Here is a 21,288-nt window from a genome sequence, read left to right on the forward strand (position 1 = left end):
TATACTTTATTCACTGCTTTGGGCATACATGATTAAATTGCTTCTTTTAAGGCCTGGAAATCGTGGGAAAAGTGGCTTTTTTAAGATGGAAGTCAAAAAAAGTTATTTTAGGGCAGTTTTCAGCAATTTTTTTTTTTTGAATATTATTTCCAATAGAAGAGCTCTTTCTTAACAAAATAAAACAAAAAATAGTGGAAAAAACCTTTTATTTTGCGAGATATGACAGAATTTTCAAAAAAATGCTCTAAAAGAACTATTATTTTGTTATTTTCCATCCCAAATCAACTTTTAATCATGTTTTAAATTATTTTTAATACAATATCTAATTATTTTATCCAATTTTGATCAAAACATAATTTACATTAATTAATTCTTAATTTAATATCGCATTTTTGCGTCATGGTCATTTTTTAATACAATTTTTTTACTTTTTTGATTAATAAAGAAATCAAAAATACACATTAGTCATAATCATGACAACCTGTATTTATCCAAAGTGATTTTTCATAAATAAAGCAAACATAATACACGTGCACTAATATTATCCACATTAGGGAAACGTTTGTGACTCGCAGCAAATTCCACGCTGATGAATTTTTCCTCGCGGGCCTAATTATTCACCATTAACTATTCCGAACGCGCATTATGGCTCTCCGATGGTGTGTGCGGCAAGCCAACGGCACGCAAAACAAACACACGAAAATAATTCAAAAACCATAACAATATTATAATATTCAACGCAACCGCTCGTCGTTTGCGAACCCATTTACCAATTATTACCGTCATCATCGTGCGGTAAAAGCAACAAATCATTACCAAGTATTATATAAACATTAAAAACATATTTATTTTAATTCTAAATATATAAATAACAAGCGGCGCGCTCGGCTTTGAATCGATTTTTACTTAAACCCAGCTTGCAGTTGAGGTTAGTTCTGCACGTTTATCATTTTTAGCGGTTTTGTTTACCATGAGAGCAATTCATCAATTTCCACTTTGCACGCGCTGTTAATAAACTTAGATACTCAGTTGAGGCACTGAGTAAATGCTTAATTCACCATTAAAATTTAATAAGAAGATGCTGAAAAGAAAAATAATTTGTCGAATCATCGACGTCAATCTTTCAATCCGACGATAAAAGCTTCAAATGCGCATGCGCATACCAAACACGACAATAAACGTCAAATGTCTAAAGTTATCTTTGTTTCGTTTAAAATAAAAATCGCATGAAATTCGTGAGTCATTGCTGCAATTGTCGGACGTGCAAGCGCAGATTTTCATATTAAAAAATTTAATTTATGGTAATAAATGCGCGCCTAACGTCGTTAATTAATGAAATATACGCGCGCGGCGTAAACTAATTATTGCGACTTTTGCATGCGGCGCAAACACGTTGCGCATAATAATCCACGATGTGGATTAAGCTCATTTACATCACAATGATTGAGATTTTTTATTATTATTTGCGGTGAACTAAAGTTTGCATGCATTATAATTCGTTTAAAACGTTTAGCACAAATGTCTCGTAATAAAATCAATCTGGTATCTGTTATTATTACAACATTGCATTTGCGCAAATGACATTTACGACGATTTTAATTTTGAAATTTACATAAATTATACTTTAATAGTGCATTGTTTAATAAGAAGATTATTATAAAAATACCAAACTTTATTTATTTTTAATTTTGCGTGTAAAACATGAAAATAAAAATGCTGCACTCGTTATTTTACACCAATTAGCAAGAAATGATTGCGTTGTCGAAGAATGCGTAAGAAAAGTCACGTAGAAAATATGCAAATGTTGATAACCAGTATTATGCACATAATATTCGTGCGTTTTTTCATTTCAAGTTGTTGCCTAGGTATTAAGTTATACGATTAATTGATTATTTGTATTCGCATTGCCCCCGTGCGGCGATTACCGGCAACATTAACTTGTAAAGGTCGACCTTGTACACAGAGTGTCCCCTTAAAACACTTAAAAAATAAATTATAAGTCTTATTAGAAGATTTACAAGGAAAATGTTTGTTATTCCCTTTGTTTGTATGTGAAAATCTAAGATAAAAGCATAAAAACGAAGACTTTATAACTTTATATAATTTAATAATCGCTTCATTATGTGGATATGCGCTTGGTGGTAATAATAATCGATATTAGCGAGTAGGCATTCTCGGCTAATGTTTAATATCTATATTAGTAGCTATCGGGCCGAGCGCTAAATTACAATATGGGCTTTCCGCGGCGAATGCGAAAAGCGCTTTCTGCACACGCACAAATTATTTTAATTTGTTTTCGTCTATCTTTGGGCAAAGGCGCAGTGCACAGACGCACAATATAGTTATAACCGACGGCAAGACGGGTGAATTAATTCATTTAATTTTATACCAGCGCGTAATCGTTCCTAATTGTAATTCTAATAAATTTTCATTCGTCGCTGTAGGCAGATATTAACATTTCCAGCAAGAAAAATAAAATATTTCATCTGAATATTACAAAGTAATGAAAAATAGATTTTTACAAAAATGTTTCACTTCTTGCAATTTACATTTGTAATATTTTATTATTACTTGTTAAATATATAATCAAATCATTAATAAACGATCAGTTGGCGATCACGATTCAGCCTCCCATCGCGCCGCGCTGAATTACTATTATTATCCACTCGTTTATTGAAAACAAAAAGCAGCGGCGGAAAAAATCATTACCATGCAGAAATATCTGCAGCATTGTTTCCCACCGCGCCGATGATTTCATGATTTCACTTCTCCGAGCCTATCAATACCGGAATTGATTTAAATAACAATTCCAATAACAATCGATCGATGAAATCGTAAAACACGCGCGCGCGGAGACTCTCGCAACAAATTCCAGCGATTCCGCGAAATGCCTACGACTGGCATCTCTGAGTAGACATCACTTAAATATCATCGAATGAGTGTAATGTGTAATACTTACTTACGTAAGTGACTCGCTATCGTCGCGCGGCGGCCATATTTATTAACTTATTTTAATTAGACGCGATAGTATGCGCGTGTGCGGCATGCAGCTCGTCTTAATAAACGCCATAAATATCGATCGCGCACATTGCCGAGAGTTTTTCTATGTGCGATAAACTAGCGAATTTTACGATCGCTGCGCGGAAATATTCCGCGCAATTGCATGTTGCGGCAAAAATTAATTAATAAATAATTATGAAATGTGTAAATATTTGAAGTACGCTAACGACCCGATAATCGACTTGTAGGTATTACGTGAATATACTAATTATTCCCTGCTAATTAGACGTTTCATTCGAAGCTTTGGGTTGCGGTGGCAATAAAATGTAATAAAACGTGAATAAAACGCACTAATACCTATTTAAATTAAAATAACTGCACACTAAAGTACGCATGTTTAATTTTAATTCTTCGAGGTGGGTTTGCATCGAAATTTTAGTTTCGACGTTCTGAGTTATGTGATATAATTGGATGTAATCATAGAGTGAATCGTTATAAATAGTCGATTTATGTAGAACCGAATTTTTTGACTGGATCAATTGACGCATGATTTATTTCGCCTCTATGCGAGTATCAGCTTCGCTGTGTCCTCAAGCTAAACGTTTTAAAGTGTTCTGGTAACGCATCAATAGATAGTTGCATCTTTATTAGCTGCCACACATATAAACATGAAAAGAAACGAAGCAGAAAAAAACTAACACTACTTTTAAGTTACTAAATTTAGTATTTGTGATTTTTGGAGGTTTAAAATTTGTGATTCCATCGACGGGCACGAGTCTCGCGCACGAAGCGATGCGACCAGAAGGCATCCGAACGCAAACAACTGCAAATCGAGAGATTTTCAGATGGCGATGAAGCGTGTCCTGTCCAGTTCGAAATGTACGACCCAAAGTGTGCGCGCGCTCGCGATGATCGTAAAGCGAGCGCCGAAAACGTTTTGCTCCACTGGCTTGGGTGCTGCTTTCACGGATAGTTTTCTGTTTAAGAGCAAGTGCACAACGCGAGAATAATTGTTAATCTCATTTGGCGGACACGATTTTCACGAAATGTTTTGTTCACTGCTTCGTTTGTTTCGCGATGCAATGATCCAGTTAGCTCGTAAACTACGCCTATCAATGCCAGAGCGTAATTTTATCGAAACGCAAATTTAAGCAACGAGGTGTGGAAAAATGAAACATATTTTTATTTCGATCTCGAAACGTGAGGATTGAAATAGATAGAATATTTAAAAATTTAAATGTTTGGATACGTTTGTTTATCTTGATTGTTTGAATCGCGCCCGAATTTTCAAGGTGGACAGAGTCACGATCGATGTATAACAGTTTTGTGTAAAATTAAAGCTTGAAGGTGACGTAAATCAACTGAAATCAACAATTTTGATTGCATTTTTTTGTATTTCTGTCTCTTGTGCGCTTTAAAAGAAGATATACTAAGTATCAAGTGCGCTAAACGGTATTTAACAACGTTTGAAGACGAAAAATAGCAGCACATGTTGCTCCGTTTCTAAAGTACTTTAGTCACGTTTTAGGCCGTCTGTGATTAAATTCCCAATTTTTATGTCTTCAAACCATAAAAAAAGTGGAGTAGAAAAATCAATTCATATCTGCAATTTTGGTTGCATTTTATGAGTTTTGGTATTTTATGTACTTTAAAATAACAAACGTATTATGAATGGTGTCCATGTCAGTTAACAAAACATAATTTACGAACTGTAAAATATTACTTAGAAAATTTGGAGCTATTAATCATAATTCATAAAATTACCTGAAAGAGATAATGCGCGTTCCGGTTGAGTAAATAAATTTTACGCGCACTTACTTTACTTTTTCTGATTTGTTGCTAGTTTTCTCAAATTTGTTACACTAAAATCTTACAATTTTACTAACAAGCTACTTTTTCTTCTTTCTTTCATACATCTACGTAAATTTTTTATATTTTTAGTTAGAAATTTATGCACTAATACCACTTAATGATTGATTACGTTGCGAATTTTGCGCAATGTGTAAAAAGTCAATTTTTGCACGCTGGTAATCAATCATCTATAAGCAGATAGCGCTGTAATGCAGTGTGTGTGTTTTTTCATGTTAAGATTTTTTACTTGGCACACACGCAACACACGTTGAGTAATTGTCGACGGCATGAATGCATTTAATCAATTTAGCCTTCGATATCGGCGAAGAAACTGCGCGAAGCCCCGAAAGCCATTAGATGCGGAACGCAGCAATCCATCGCGTGTTAATTACTCGCGGCGCATTAAAAAATATTAATTTTCGCGCATGAAAGTTGCCGATAAACGGTCGTAATTTATTAATAACGCGATGCAGCCACGAGCCACATGATGATGGTGCGTCTAATGCATTGCGTGATTTTTTGAAGAAAATACGACACATCCCAATGCAGGCGCAGTACATAGGCCTACAAAGTTGGTGCTTTTAGTGCATGGATAATTTGTAAAAGTGTAATTCATCATCGGATTGATTTCCAATAGTGATGCTGGTTCATCGACACAAAAAGAGCTGTCGCGATGCGTCGTGGGTGGCTATAGAAGCGCGATGTGCGTGGTTCGACAAGTCGAATGGATTTCTTTTCGCGCTGCGTTGTCGTCGACGCTTGCACCCGCTGCGAGTGATTAAAATTTCAATTTTGAAGAGGCCTAAACGCTGGTATTTCTATTCATCATCAACATTATTTACGGTAGTGCATAATATTATTACTCAGTATCGAAAGGTTTCGTTTTACGCGTTTGAGTTATGTGCATCTTTGAATTTGATTTATTTGGAAATAAATGCTTAGGAAAAAGAAAATTTTTGAGAAAATATTGGTTTTATTGGTAAAATAAATCAATGTTCAGTTAACAAAACGGAAAACTTGAGGTTTATTGGTGTAAATTCGTGAAAATAAAATTTATTCAGAAAAAAATACAATTTTTATTGTTGTGGCTCACATATCCACACAACTGAGTAGCTTCTGGTGGGGGAAGTGACGTCAGTGCTGAGTTCTTTGCTCTGATTAACTTTTCTCGATTTTTTTGCCGTTTTCGGAATTTCTGTGATTCTTTTGATTATAATAATCATCAACTCCGTACTTTATACAAAAATAAACGCTTTTTTCATATTAAATACCTCAAGATTCATTAAACAAATTCACAATTTTATTGATTTTCAGTCACATACATCAAACATCAATTAAATTTACTCAGTAAATTAAGAATTTTAAACCACGATTATTAATCAGTGGTATATTGATGATTGTACGCCAGTATTTTTACTATTTGCGTTCTATTTCGATTTGTTATCCCGCAAAAATCAACAAAATATTAAAACTTATTGCCAAAGAGATCGACGCTGATAGTAAGACATCTCAAAATATATTGGTTCACTGGTTTCAATATCGCTTACATCTGAAACACGCGCTCACAATTCGTTTGCCGATAGTTGGCATAAGCCGATAAAACTACACGTCTGTCATCGGCGCTGCCAAACCGCAACATATTAATAATTTAAATGTTTTAAACACAGCGCTGAGCAAATAACCTACATAATGATTCGTACACGAGCAATGAACAAGATTCAAATCTCGGTACAGACAACGGACAAGACAGATGTTGAACAAATTCTATATCAATTGATACTTAGATTTAAACTTTACACTTTTAAAAAAAAAAACTAAAATTTTTAGTTTTCACGTAATTATCTTTAAATTTTAGAAATTTTGTGACTTAATTAAAAGTCGCATCAATTAACTGCTTTAATATCCGTAATAAAATTCATTATGCTCTTAAATTAACGCGATGAAGCAATTAAAACATGTGTTTGACTTCCTCACACTTGAGTCTTACTCGTCTTCGTTTCTTGCGCATAAATAGGAACGATTAAGCAATATATAATAACCAATTGTGTGTGTCTGCAGTGCCGCCAACATTGCGAGTATTTCAATTTTAATCTGGTATTCTTGCCCGCTTTTGCGGATATGGTGTGTTCGTTTTTTTCGTTATTAATTAACACGCATTTAATACGAATGCGAGATTCTTCGCTTTTTCCACACGTCATCTCGTGCATTATAATACAATGTATACCGAAAATCCAATTAATTTAATTTCATGTTCCTGTTCCTGTCGTCTGCTGATTTTGGCCGAAAAAATAAATACCGTGTGACGATGCAATCAGAATGAACAGAAGACTTCTGGTTTCTTCACAAGCGTGAGTGTTGGGAAAGTATTCCGATTATTTTCTTCTTGCTTATTAAAATCAATTGATAACCAGCTGGTAATTTGATGATGTTGCGGTAGAAGTAGAAGTAGAAAAAACACGCACGATGACGCCTCGGAATACATACACAAGCAGTATTTAATTAGTCATTAATGAAGAGCGTACAAATAGATTTCGTGTACTCCTGTCTTTGGCGGCGTATTCCGATATCAAAATAATAATTAAAACCTTTTGACGTGCACGTAACTGAGACGCTTCTCGAAAACATCTGGAGAATATGTGCGCGCGGTTTTTTCTGACTTTTTCGCCTGTCCAAACATGTTAATAACCGATTCCTCGCGCTTGTCCAATCGTCGAACATGTGCGTTGTAATAAATTTTACCTAACGACTCATTTTCGTCTCTGCGCACTCTCATCAAACGAACCCAATATGGTTTTACAGGATTTCACACAAAAGGAAGCTCATTTTATCACTAAACTTGTCTGCTGTGGAAAAGTTCGTTTATTTTTATTTCCACCACAAAAACCAAATTACAACCCGTATAATGGCAGCATTTGATTTTCCACGTCGATAAACATTTTACGCTGATTAGATACATTCATTGTGCAATGAATTCAAGTTTGACGGAGATTAGACCACGAGATAGAAACTCCTACACATTCAGATCATGTCCTGGACATTAGTCTCCGTCCCGGACTGACACGAATTCATCATTCGATTGAATATCGGCGCTGGTAAACGCGCGTGAGCTTTGAACTCGCAGCATTCGAAAGGTCAAGAAGATGAAATTGTGAAATTTCTAAGGGAATCAGAGGTAAAAAGATTTAGATCATAAATACCTAGTAAATTTCTCGCGTTTATTTTTTATTTCTTGCAAATCGCAAATCAACGCTGAACGGTAGTTGAAAGTACGCATCACGCTTATTTTTTCTATTTGCAATGAGGTCTAATGACGTGAAATATTAAACATTGATGTAAGCCGCGTATAATTCTTGTGGGTTTGCATCTCACCACGCATTGAATTTACTTAGTAATGTCGGTATCATCAGGAAACTCCGCGTCTCATATTTTTTATAATTTATTTTCCAGTATCATATTACTTACCGAGGTGTTAATATTTATATAGTGTATAAAGTATAGTATTTGACTTGACTTAACTTGACAATATTATTTACTTTATTATTTTTGCCTTTGCGTTTTTATCCTAAAACGAGCGCCATTAACCCGCACATTAACGGTCTTCTGGGTGCGCGGCGTAAATACACACAATTATATTATTACTTCTACAAATGGCCGCCGCGGATCATTCTAGCCGGCAGAGATTTAAAGCGCTAATTAAAACATAATTCCGGGTTGGCTCTTCACTCACAGCGCGTCGGAATTGAGCACACTCCGCGCAGAATTTCGGAATAAACGGATAATTCGTAAAGCGTGAGTTGTTAATAAAAAACACGCACGACGGACGCGCGCAAGATGCGTTAACGCTGCTATTTGTGCTTTAAAACATCTTTACTTTGAGTCAACTTTTTCTTCAACTAGAAATATTGCCGTTTTTAGCTTTATTTTATTTTTAGCAAATAACGATTACAATGACCGAGGAAAAAGAGTTTAAAAACATGATGTCTCAAAGCGTATTTTATTTGAAAATTTTTACATTTTTGCTTGTAACTTGATATTCCAGGCGTGTATTTAAATAATCATTAAATTTTAATTACTTCAGAATACATTTCGGTAACGAATTGTATGCGTGACTGGATATTTTTCAACGTGAGTGATAATTAATTAAGTTATTGTGGCATTTACTCAAAACGCTCGGAAATGTAATTTACCAGCGGTTTGTTTAACTAATTTTACATTTTAAACACTTTAGCATCAAATTTATCCTTAGGATGCAATAATTTATCTTTTACCACACAAAAATATTTAATTTTTCTACTAAATTTAGTTCAAAACTTAATCTTAATCATTTTTATGCGCGCTGTGAAAGCCGATCGCTTTAATTTGTTTATTTTGCCTTGTTGTGAAATATCCCATGCCCTTTACGTCGGCGGTGAAGACAAGAAGCAAAGTGAAGTGCAATTAAAGCCGGCGATAAAAGTGTCGGAGGGAAAATCGCCGTTTTGCAAATTGCTTGTAAGTACTCATCCTACGAGTATGTGCCGCGGATGATTTTCAGTCGCTGCCTGCTCGTTACACGCCGTCGCTCAAACAATCCGACCTGCTACACATCCACAAGGTGTAATTTTCGCGTTGCATTTAAATCGGCCCCAATCCGCTATTAAGACGGGCAATTACACAAGCGGAGTGCTTATCCAGACACATTAAACTGCCTGATACAGATCGAAATGAATGCAAATTAAAATGAATACAATTTATTGAAATTTAAGCGAATAAAATTTTAAACTCGAAGAATACACGTTTGCTGTGATGTTTTTGTTCTCGGCGTGGAATGTAAACAGAGATAAGACATAAAAAAGATAAGATTCAGGTTGTTTGTTGTGTTTTCATGTTTGGTCAGTCTTCTACGCGCAGCGAAACAGTGCACGTCGTGAATTTTTAAATTTTTGGTTAAAAATTATTATTTTTTAAATAAAAAAGTGCATCGTTGTTACCGTATCCCTAAACCGCTGGTAACTTCTGCTGGCTGCTTGACTCCGCTCCGCGCAGCGATTGCAGGTGTGCCTGGTGGGGATCGCAGGAGTCTTCACCTCACGCAGGTGGGGCTCCGGCAACGGTGTGGGGACCGAATGTAGGTCTTTGGGTCCGCGGACGGTGGGTGGCGAGCAGTTGTCGGTACCGCTAAGCGCGAACAAGTACCGCTTCGGAAGGTCGCACCAGCCGCACCGTGTGGTATACCCTTCGAGGCAGCCAGCAGCGGCGCACGCACACGCTGCGCACCGGTACCTTGCGTGCCTTCCGCGAGGGGATCTTACACCCTACCCCCACTCTTTACTCAACTCAACTTAACTCTACTCAACTACAAGGACCAACGGGCAGACCCTAACAAGGAGAAGGAGATACACTCAAGTTGTGTGATAGTTACCTAAAGATACCGGATTGTGGTTTTGTTGTGTGTTTGATGGTGTGTCAGCTGACCACAGACAATATAATGTGTACGCGTGCGGATTAACGACTTGGTAATTTTACTATTTTATTAGTGGTTGTTGTTTGAACGCCGGGGACATAACGAATTTTATTTTTATTTTTATTATTTTTGGTTGTTTTGGTGCGTTTTTTATGTGTGAAACAGTGTTTTCTCTTTTGTGCGGCGCGCTGCGGAACTCTCGAAGCGCCGCGCAAATATTGACGCATCCTAACGTCCGAAGTTTGCACACTTATTAACTCTTCGTCAAGTGGACGGCAAATATTTGACGTTTACAATTTACAATCGGTTTGTTCCAGTGTGTGCTTATACGATTTGTGTGGGTTACTGTTCCATTGACGCATCGATATCCACGGCGTTTGCAGGAAGTGATTTTAATGCAGACTGCAGAAGGAATAAAATGAGCAAACTTTTGTTTGACGGATTATTTTAACAAGTGCGATAATTTTTTTATTTTGGTGGACTAATTGTGCGATATCCAAAGGATTTTTGAGTTTTTTCATGGAATTTTCATCATATTTAACTAAACGTAAGTTGTTTTTGATTTCTTTAAAGCAGATTGCAGTAGTAATAAAATAAACAAATTATTTTATTAAGTGCGATAATTTTTGGGTATATTTTTATAAAGGTGAAATAATTATGCGATATTTCAATGATTTTTGACTTATTTAATGAAATTTTCACCATTTTAATAAGACGTAATTGTTTTTTATATAATTAAGTATTTATTGAAGGTTTATGGCGAAATTCGTGGAATATCTTGCCGTCGCTAGGTTAACCAATTAACATTATTAACGTGGTTAACATTACTCAATGACGATTTCCTGTTTCGTACGCATTAATACACATTAGCGCGATTAACATGCACATTTTTAATCGTGACATCTACAAGCGACGGAAAATTATAATTAGGCACCTAAACAAATAAAAAGTGCGCACAATTTATTACATACACTTGTTTTACCTGCCTTTACATGCGCTTTAGTGTAATTATTGGAATTTAATTTTTCGTTTTGTTTTTTGTTTTTATGATCGGAAATGAATACAATTTTCCCATAATTTCTCGATCAGCAAACTTTCCAACGTTAATACGCGCCCGTTAACATTGTGACATTGATTTGAGTAGGATATCCCATCACGATTTATTTTACAGTAAGCGACGATGAGAGATGCGACGAATCTCTGCGTTGACTTTATTACCAATTTAATACGCGCTGCGCAATGCGGCGATTATTGCCGATATTGCCGTTTTTATTGGTATTTATTACCGTGTGATATATGAAGTTGGGTGCAATGGGTCGTAGAGATGATTAAAATTATACACATTGTAAATATTTTCATAAAAATTTCAAATTTTTTACAAAAAATATAAAAAACAATAGAATTATTCATAAACCGTTATATTTTCCAAAGGAAAAACTAAGAAATAAAAGTCGAAATGTAAATGAAGATGTGAAAATGAAGATTCCAGTTTATGCAGGTTGACGACGAGGACGGTCCGGTCCGATCGTAGGTGTTATAACAGTACAGTTGGTCGGCGGTCGTCCGCGTCCGATTTCCGAGCAAACCATGACCAACGCGACGCGCGAAAGAAACGCGTAACATAGTTGCATCCGCGCGTAAAGTAAAACACAAACTCATTTCACAAATCAGTACATTTAAATTATCCGAAAGTGCAAAAAATTTCATTCCGGTCGATGCAATGCAAGCGTAATGGCCAAAAACACCGTCGCTAAATAATAAACCGCAGCAGAATAAATAAATAGGATGAATTTATGTTCGGAAGAAGTGGATGTCGAAAGAAAAATATGCAAAGTATGCAAAAATAAATAAACTGGTACTTAGTGATGAATTTTAAAGGTTTAAAGTGACAATAAACTAAAATTGGTGATTTTGGTTGCATTTTATTAAAGGTAGACCATAATACGACCAATTTATATCATGAATTTAAGTTGATTGTCACCTGTAGACTTTATTTTCATATTTATGTTGTTTTTTGAGTTGTGGTTGACAGGTCCGAATATTATCGCAACTAATTGCGCATGAATGCGTATGTGCCGTATGGCGTACGTCCAATTGTCCGAAAATTGATAACGGTTTAAGCGAAATAATAAATAATATACGAATTAATCACAGCCAGCGCATACCTACTTTCGTCGTGTGGACACGGAACACACTCGTGCGATGCGGTCGTTGTTGTCATTAAGAAACGATTTTTAACTTGTGACTTCTTCCCCAACTTGTCGACGCTGGTAATATTCACGAATTCAATTTCAATTACCATTCGACAAAGTGTTGTAAAATGTAAAAGAAAGCGTCATTAACGCGCCGTTGATATATTGCGCCGGTAATTAACGAGCGCGATAAACAAATCGAAAACGGTCACACGAATGTCATTAGGAAGAGCGCCATCGGTCACCGCAGCAAACTGTTGGACATACTTATAGATTTAATACTTAATCACTTTCGAAGTTGGGTCGTTTGTTAGGAAACGCGCTTGGAAATATTTCAATTATAGCGAGGCGCGCGCGCGCGCGTTGATTGCCTTAGCAAAACGACTAGAAAATTCCATTATGATTGACGAAATCGGCGGGATGCGTGTTTGAATTCATCGAGTGCCTGGCCAGTGTGTGTTTGGCATATCGGTAAATACGTCCACGTCGCTAAAAAGAGCAATATTTCAAGTGGTTGCTCATCCATGAAGACCTGAAGTAAGAATATATAAAAATAAAAATAAAAATCGAAATGTGAAAGAAGCGTCCGGTGACGAATGAATTTATAAATTATTTTGCCCCGCGAGGCAGGCAGCATCAAAAACAGGCAGATAACGCGAGAGAAATGTTTTTTAAATGGATTTAACTGTTTCGATACGCTGAGGTTGTAATTAATTAAAGGTATATTTACACGATTGTAATATTAAATGTTAATTTATAATTTTTTTATTTTTTATGAATTTTTGTGGATAAAAGTTTATGCAAAGCTTATATATCCGCTTAGAGATGATGATAATATAAGTGAAAATCAATAATGTGCTTAGAGTGCAAATTTATCAGCATCATCTGCGTGAATCTGCGCGCGGGCAGCATAAAAACGCAAAGTGATGTTTATATGCGGATAAGATATTGACTGTTTCTCCCCAAATTTGTCTCGACGTCAATTTCTAATCCTCGATAATTAATATACATTTAATACTTAATATACCGCCTGCTGTCAAAGCGCTGACCAGCCGAGGATGAAGCCGAAAAAAACTCGCTGCGTGCCACTTTGCTATTTTAGTTGTGTTGCACTGCACAGCGCGAAGACAAGTGGGCAAGCCGAGTGAAAAATTTTCAACGCCTTCAAACAGTCGATAAACAAAAATAGCAAATGTTAGATTTGATATGAAGATGATTTTACGACTATTATAGTACACATTCCAATGGTAATTAATTTTTGTCCAATTTACATTCGCGACGTGTAGATATATGTAATTAACAGCTCGGTATAAATTCAATTAACGAAGTGAAACCGAAGGCGGCGCGCAGCGCGGGAAAATCGTCTGCGAATGTCCATTTTCATTTTTTGATGTTTTGCAAAGCGTACTGGTTCTGGTCGAGAGCAAAAGAGCAAAGTTTAAGTTTCTCCCGAAATTTTTACGCGATATTTAGTTTCCTCGTTGGCTGCGTCCGCGTCTATTAATCACATTGATGGCTCGCGTCTTTGAGCTCCAGCAGGCCGATTGGCTTTTGGCTTTAAATATTTAATTAAATTTCAATTAAAACGTGCGATTCGCTACGGCATCTGTATTGGACGTGTTTCCAAAATTGTTGCTGTAATAATTTTCTTGTTTCTATATGCAAAACATTCGCTCCTTATATAAATTTTATATACTGAGTGATCAAAATTTAATTTTAGTGTTTTTGTTGTTTTTTGGATGAAAATTATATTTTTTATAAAAAAATTTAAAATGATGAAATTTAAGATTTTTTTGGTAGATTTTTGCGTTTTTTATTGTAGAATTTTATGTAGTACTCTGTATATAATGCAAAATTGTAAGTTGCCTGTCGTCATCATTGTCTGCGCGAAAATCGTTAGGTTTGGCGCGTTAGCGGGAAAGCACCGGCGATATGAGCGACTGCACCTACGTTTCGAGCGCCTAAAATGTCAATAAATGCATCTGTTCGTTATTTATTTTACACTTTATAATAAATTACCGCGTGGTATTTTATTAGCTGCACAAACACATAGAAATCGCTGCAAAATGTTTAAAATCGCCATATAATCATTCATTTGATGTCACATATTATTTGTATATTATACACGTCTTTAGCAAGTTGACTACCAGTCGGCGAATTTCTCTCTTGAGAACTGCCGATAATTTATTAAATTGTTTAAAAATTGAAAAAAATGATTCGCTTCACAACATGACGCCGCATTAGAAGCAATAAAATCTCAAACATTTTTATTCGCCGGTTTTATATTTCTCGGCTCGTTTGTTTCCACATTCTTGCTTTTCTTGCATGCACGCATACACAAAATTCACTCCTGGTCAGCTAATAACCTCTAATAATAACCAAGCGACGTCGACACACTGAAACCAAACACACACGCGAGTGTGTTACCCGCGGACGGCGAACGAAAACGAGTTTTTAATTTATAACCGATTCGACCAAATGCCGGCTAGACCGGGTTAGAATAGGTCAGTGGGATAATTTCAATAAGTACCCAATATAATAATAAATAATTATTTTCAAAACACTTTAATGTGTACAGAGAATAGTTTATTTTAATTTATGCATCAAAACGAAAACGACCTTGATTGTATTTGTTTTAATGCGGCATTGTGTTGTGATGATGATTTGGTGAAAATTGTGCTAATGCGGTTTGCAGGGGAAAAAGCCAACGCCGGGAAAAAGCGCATTAGCATAACGCTAATCTGAATCTATCAACACTCTCGGCGCGCTGTGTAATTAGTTGTATTATAAAACGAGCGAACACATTGAAATTCTACGCGGTTGGGAGACCACAAAGGTCTCCCAGAAAACGAGCACGCAGCTAACGGAAGCGAAATTCACACTGCGTAAAAAAACACCACACGAATACAAATATAACACTCTAGAAGCCTTAAAATAAATTTTATAAAAATTTAATTATCAATATAAACACATAAATACTTAAAAAATACTCGAATCTTACTCTCAAACATAATTTATCTTTCGATAGTTTAGATTTTTATTAACGTCGAGTTGTCATATGAATAACTATGAATATGAATAAAATCCTACATAAGGACAATTGCAACATGTCGAAGAATTACATTACACTCGGAATAAATGATGCATCTAACACGAAACAAAGGAAAGCATGCAAACAATGCTGCAATAAATATCACACACATTCAACGCAAGAATATGCGCGCACTCTTCGTCTCACATTGTGCTGCGCCGGTGAATAAAAAAAAGCAACACACAACGAAACAGAAAGAAGCACCTCGCGCGCAGACAGACATTGTGCTGTGACTCTCGGCATTGACATTTACACATCGCGTTTGCTATTTCACGTTCGATGCCGATATCAGCGCACACCTTGTGAATAATCATCATTCGACTCACTTGCAGATTACTACCACAACCTCTACCGACTGTAAAATTGTGTAATTTGATGATTTTCACGATGATGAAATAACAATTCGCACAAAAAATTACAGAAAAATCCATGTTTTCATTGAAGTTTTAATTAATTTAATGAATAAGCGGTGTTGCAGTTAATTATAGATGATTATTAAGTGTGGATGAATAGAAATTCAAGGAATTTGTATTTATTTTCTTTAATTTTAAGTAGAATATCAAGAAACGTAAAAATTTCGTAGAGAGAAAATAGATATTTGAAAGATTTATGACTTAATGATAAGAAACCGATGTTCGTCAGTTGGCGCAAAGTGAATTTAAGTGCACGGCAGTACACTTATGAGATATACCGGTTTTTTCACTTACTGCGTGTGCGCATTCGCGCAAATCGCGAGTATGAATTACGCGCGATGCGCGCTTTCGTGATTTATTCCCATGCGGCCAATGATTTATTCCGAGCGGTCCGATATTTCGTCGTTACGCACCGCAAAATTGCAGCGCGCATGCAATATTTTTAATTTATAATTCGGTTTGTGAGATGCTATCCGTCGGGCGTAATTAATTTATGAAATATGAGCGCGTATGCAAAAAACTACTCACGTCGTAATAATATAATTTATTTTATATGTGATATTTAAACAAAAAATATAGAAGAGATGATGAGCAGTATGTTCGTGCGGACAGTGGACGGCAAAAAATGCCGAACATGGCAGCGCACTTGAAATTTTACTGCTAATTTCATGAATGAATTGCCCATTAAGTCGGGCATTCTATTTCGCTTCCATAAACGTCGCGCGGTGCTGAATTATAACGACGTTCGGCAATAAATTTCATCCGCCGTTCTGTATTTAGAGCATCTTGTTACAAGTGAGCATACATACGCTGCCCAACGGAACTTCTTGTGATGTTGCTTTGGTCGGCGGAGAGAAGACTGCTCGATGGGATAAGTAGTAATATACCTGTAAGTATCAGCTTATGAAGGATGACTAAAGATATTTTGTTGAGTGGTCCATATGCGGGGAGCATTTTTATTTGCAAAGGTAGAAAAAATAACATTTTATGATTTTTTTCAAAAATTATCAAAAAATTTGCAAAAACGCTTTGAAAAGAACAACTTTTCGGTTTTTCATGTATCAGAATGGCACATAAATATTTAGATAATAGATAGCTCAAGAAAAAGGTCTACTTCAATATATAAAAATAAAAAATTATTTGATTTTTCTATTTTTTTGATTAAATTTGGCAAAAAAAATGCAATATAACTACTTTTTGATACTTTGACCACCAATAAACTTAATTTTTCAAAAATGTAGCAATGGGAGAATTTATTTTTTGATTTGTCGTGCTGTAATCAATATTTCTGCAAATTTTCAAGCGATTGGTAAATAATTTAACAGAGTATTTTAAAATTTAAAGAATTTTGATTCTGCGAGCTGTTTCCAGCGTAATTTTCGCTATTTCGAGCACAAATTCAGTGTTTTACCTCCTTGTTAAATTTTGTCTAACGCTGTAGACAGTTAGACTTAGACAACGTTGCACCGGCATTCGGTTAAAGACCTCGTCGAGTGGTTACGACACTACCGGTCCCCGGCGCACGCGAGAGATGTTGCGACCCGCAACGCGCAAACGAAACCAATAAACGCATTCACGCACATTTCATGATAAAAACAGGCGAGGAGCGCGAATAACGACCGAATACGAACGAAATTCGATCAGCACCACCTTAGAAATGTGTTTATTCCGTACATTACACCAACCAACCAACCAACACAACATTTTCTGCATTTTGCGCGGTAAATATTTATTTATTTACATTTTCGTTTTAAAATCTACTCAAATTTTTACGTTTTTACGAGCCGAGGTAAATGTCAATGTTAACCAGGAATCGAAATGTCAGCGAACACCTCACACCTTCAACCTACCTTAACGCTCTTAAACTCTTCGTCATGCCAGTTGCTGTTTTTTCTGCTCAACTTATTGTTTTTAGTTGTTTTATGGACGAATTAATAACCAAATAGAGATGCTGTGCGCGCCAAACGTTTAGAATTGATTACTCGGTTGGCGAATAATAAATTCCCCGAGATGCGAGATGACGAAGTCAGCGAGCGGCCGGCCGACTTTAATAGGTTAATACACGTCTAATGGACGGCGATTATTCGTACTTGTGCGCATTCCTGGTGCGGACAGGTACACAGATTGCACCAGTTCTTCAGACGGATTCTTATAAGAACTCGCAGGTACTTGAGAAATACTCTATGTGAGTGATGTCAAGACATACCTCAACGTTTTTTTTTTCTGAAGCTTTTAAAGCAAAAATAACGCATCTTTGCGCCGTTAATTGAGAATATATTTTTCTTAATTTGTTTGTGCGTTTGTATACGTCTATTTTATGGTGATTTTTAACTGATGCTTGAAAACACTTTCCATCATTAGGAATCCGCTGAGCAATCGCACAATTCCATGCACTCTTCGCGATGCTTCGCCTGCAATTGATGAAAAAGCAAACTGGCTGCCAACTATCATTAATAACTATTTCTGTCAGTATCAATATAATTTTTAACGTCCATTCGGCGCTTTGATGCTTTGCGATGCGCGTCGCTTACGACTTAAGTCTCAACGCAAAAGCCTTAAGTTACTTACTTATAATTATTATTATCGATGCGCACACATTCGGAGTGCAATTATATTTGCCACATGCAGAAAAATTAACGGTGCATTTCAAGTTACTTAAGTTAAGTCAATATTTATAATATAAATATCTAAAAGGGTGTTTTTTTTTTTAAATATTTTTATGCTTAAGTAAACTATACTTAACTATTTTGCCCCTTTGAATGGGTTTTTTCAAGTGTCATCCACCACTGTGAGATGTAACCTAACCTGTAAGAAGTTTCACCTTAATTTACCAATCAAGCTTGACGTTTAAATTGTGCAGCATTTAAGCCGGACGCGCGCGCGCACGTGATTTACCATTTCGCCATACATGCCCGGCGTGCGCATAATGCGAGCTAAGTGCCAACAAAGTTAGAAAATCCGGCGCGCACGTTCGTGTACTGTTAGCGCGGCTAATGGCGGCCCGGCGCAGAGATGCGCATCTTTGCGCGCGCCGCTTGATGGAAAAAGTAGATAAGCGCGTAATAAATAATTTCGTTAATAAATGTAAGCGCGCGCGGCGCGATTGCCGCAAACCGCATCTGCGTAAGTGTGTTTTTTTCCTCATCTTCTTCTTCTATATATTTTCACCTCACCTGAGCGCGCATACTGGACGCATGTGTAACATAAATTACAAGTAGACTTAATGGCGTTATTGAATTGATGCATAAGAGCGTCAAATTTAAATTTCGCAATTTAATTTCACATTTTTTTCCACTTCCGTAGCGTTGTATCTACTGCGCTTGCGCTGTGGTAGGTGACGAGTGAAATTTAATTATAAAATGTAATTTAGCGCTTTGTAATCCTAATCGTAATACCCTACTGCAGGCGGGCGCCGATGTAATTTCAAATATCAAATGTGCATGCAAACAAAAATTACACGTTCATTAACCCAGTCGTAAATTTGATGAAAATTCAAAATGTTAAACTTTAATATACCCAAGAGGCGGCTGTGGTGCTTTCATAGTGCACAAGTTATTAGAAGTTGTAAATAGTCGCCACATTGATGATTCATAAATTCCGAAATTGTCCGGCCGGCGATATTGCAACATTTCAGCGAGAAAGTTGCGTGCGATGCGTCAAAATATTGCAAAATGTTATTACTTGAGTAGTGTGCAATTGGCGAGCAATATGCAAGCGAGATGATCAATTCAATTGATTGAAGTCGCTTGGGTGTCCAGCCAGCGAACGCGCGGCTGGAAGGAAATCTCATTTGTTTTTATTGCCGTTTATTATTGCTTTATTGGTTATGATCATCGCGATTTGGTCTCGAAACCCGTGCAAAAAGTGCAATCATCTTCTCGCGATGGGAGAAATTTTACAATTTAATGACGCGTGTAAAAAGTGCGTTCGAAATTATTCATGCAATACGAAATATTTTGTGCTAAATTGTAATACATTTAACTAATAATTTTATTTATTTTGTTTCAGGTGAGTGTCTCCCAAAGATTTACACTTTTGTATATAGTAAGTTTATTTTTTGTTGATTTTTCTACTACCACGTTTAATGCACCACTTTTTCAATGGTTTCGATACATAAAAAGTGGCACTTTAATCACTGGCGACTAAAGGCCGTGACTAAAGTACGTTAGTCACGGGTTTTAGTCATGGGGTCGATGTTTTAACTTTCAAAAATTCAAATACCTACAAAAATCTCAACGTGGAAACGTTGTTAAAGTGACGTTTAGCGCACTTGATACTTAATATACTATTTTATTCCTTGTCGTGTTGAATGGCGCATATTTTACGCAAGCGTAATTTATACGCCACGCAAACAATTGCACTCGCGCAGTCCTTTCGATTTTTCCTCATCGTCGTCGTCGTCGTAGTTTGCTTGCGCGGTGGCCACTTATGCGGCGTGCTCTTTATTTACGTGCAAATCAAGGCATGAATGAAGAAATATGTGTTTGCACTGCGCGCGCCGCTCCGAAGTCTTGTTTATTGGCATACAATGGACTAGGTTCGGTCGTCGTCGGCCGGGTGGACGGAAAATTCTTTCGCTATGTGGGTGCAGTGCAATGCACCACGCACTGGATCAAATCAACACAACACAGTACTGCGCCCAGTGTTGAGTCGAGCCGAGGTGACTTGCGCAATCGACAAGGTAGACTAGAAAAGTCGAGCTGAATTTTTACCGCTAGATGTCACTAGTGATACCGAAAAATGCATTTCGTGATAAAATCGAATTTCTAACGGCGCTGTTCTCCACTGTAATCGCATCAGAGAAAGTTGGCGAGCGGTGATTTATGAAAAAAATGTTACGTTTAATGTGCGGCGCGCAGCGGCGGCGCAAAAAGTGGATGTGCATAATACGCGCTCGCGCGCGCGGCGAGATTTCCATTTCGTTTTCTTGCTGCTGCAACCGCTGCTGCGGCAGAGCGGTGTGCAAGCTCGTTAGTTATCTCGCAGGTTGTTGCTTTTGCCATAAAGCAGAGTAAGTAAGCCGAACAGGCAGCGGCTATAAACAACTATATCGCGTTGCAGTGCCGCGCAGTGATTCGCTAATAAGTACAACTGGAACTAGATCGATGAGTGAAATTGTTGGAATCGTTTCCATACGCCACGCACGCACACTGCTGACGTAATCGTGGATCGAGATTGAATAATAGGAAATAAGGACATTTTTCGCTTTTCTAATGAACGCAAATCATGTTTTTTTCTTGTGACAAATCGCCCCGCATCGAAAATTTCTAATTCACATTTCTCGTTAAGTATTTATTT

At 36.7% G+C, this 21,288-nt stretch overlaps 1 protein-coding gene across 3 annotated transcripts in view; it reads left to right on the plus strand.

Moving 5' to 3' along the window:
• The window catches only part of LOC135795903 (homeobox protein 9), a 97,221-nt gene that overhangs the window by 6,106 nt on the left and 69,827 nt on the right, over window positions 1-21,288 (plus strand). For 2 of the 3 annotated variants that reach the window (XM_065307713.1, XM_065307715.1), the window contains exon 1: window positions 10,013-10,841. The exons of the other annotated variant lie outside the window; for it this stretch is intronic. The gene's annotated coding sequence lies outside the window, so the exon portion shown is untranslated. Of the gene's footprint in view, window positions 1-10,012; window positions 10,842-21,288 lie in introns of those variants that run through there. 3 annotated transcript variants of the gene reach the window in all.

Source organism: Atheta coriaria, unplaced genomic scaffold (genome assembly GCF_025399875.1).
Source record: "Atheta coriaria isolate IRGN ID8LTWV9N9 unplaced genomic scaffold, Caltech_Dcor_3.1 hic_scaffold_7_pilon, whole genome shotgun sequence".
Lineage (NCBI taxonomy): Eukaryota > Metazoa > Arthropoda > Insecta > Coleoptera > Staphylinidae > Dalotia > Dalotia coriaria.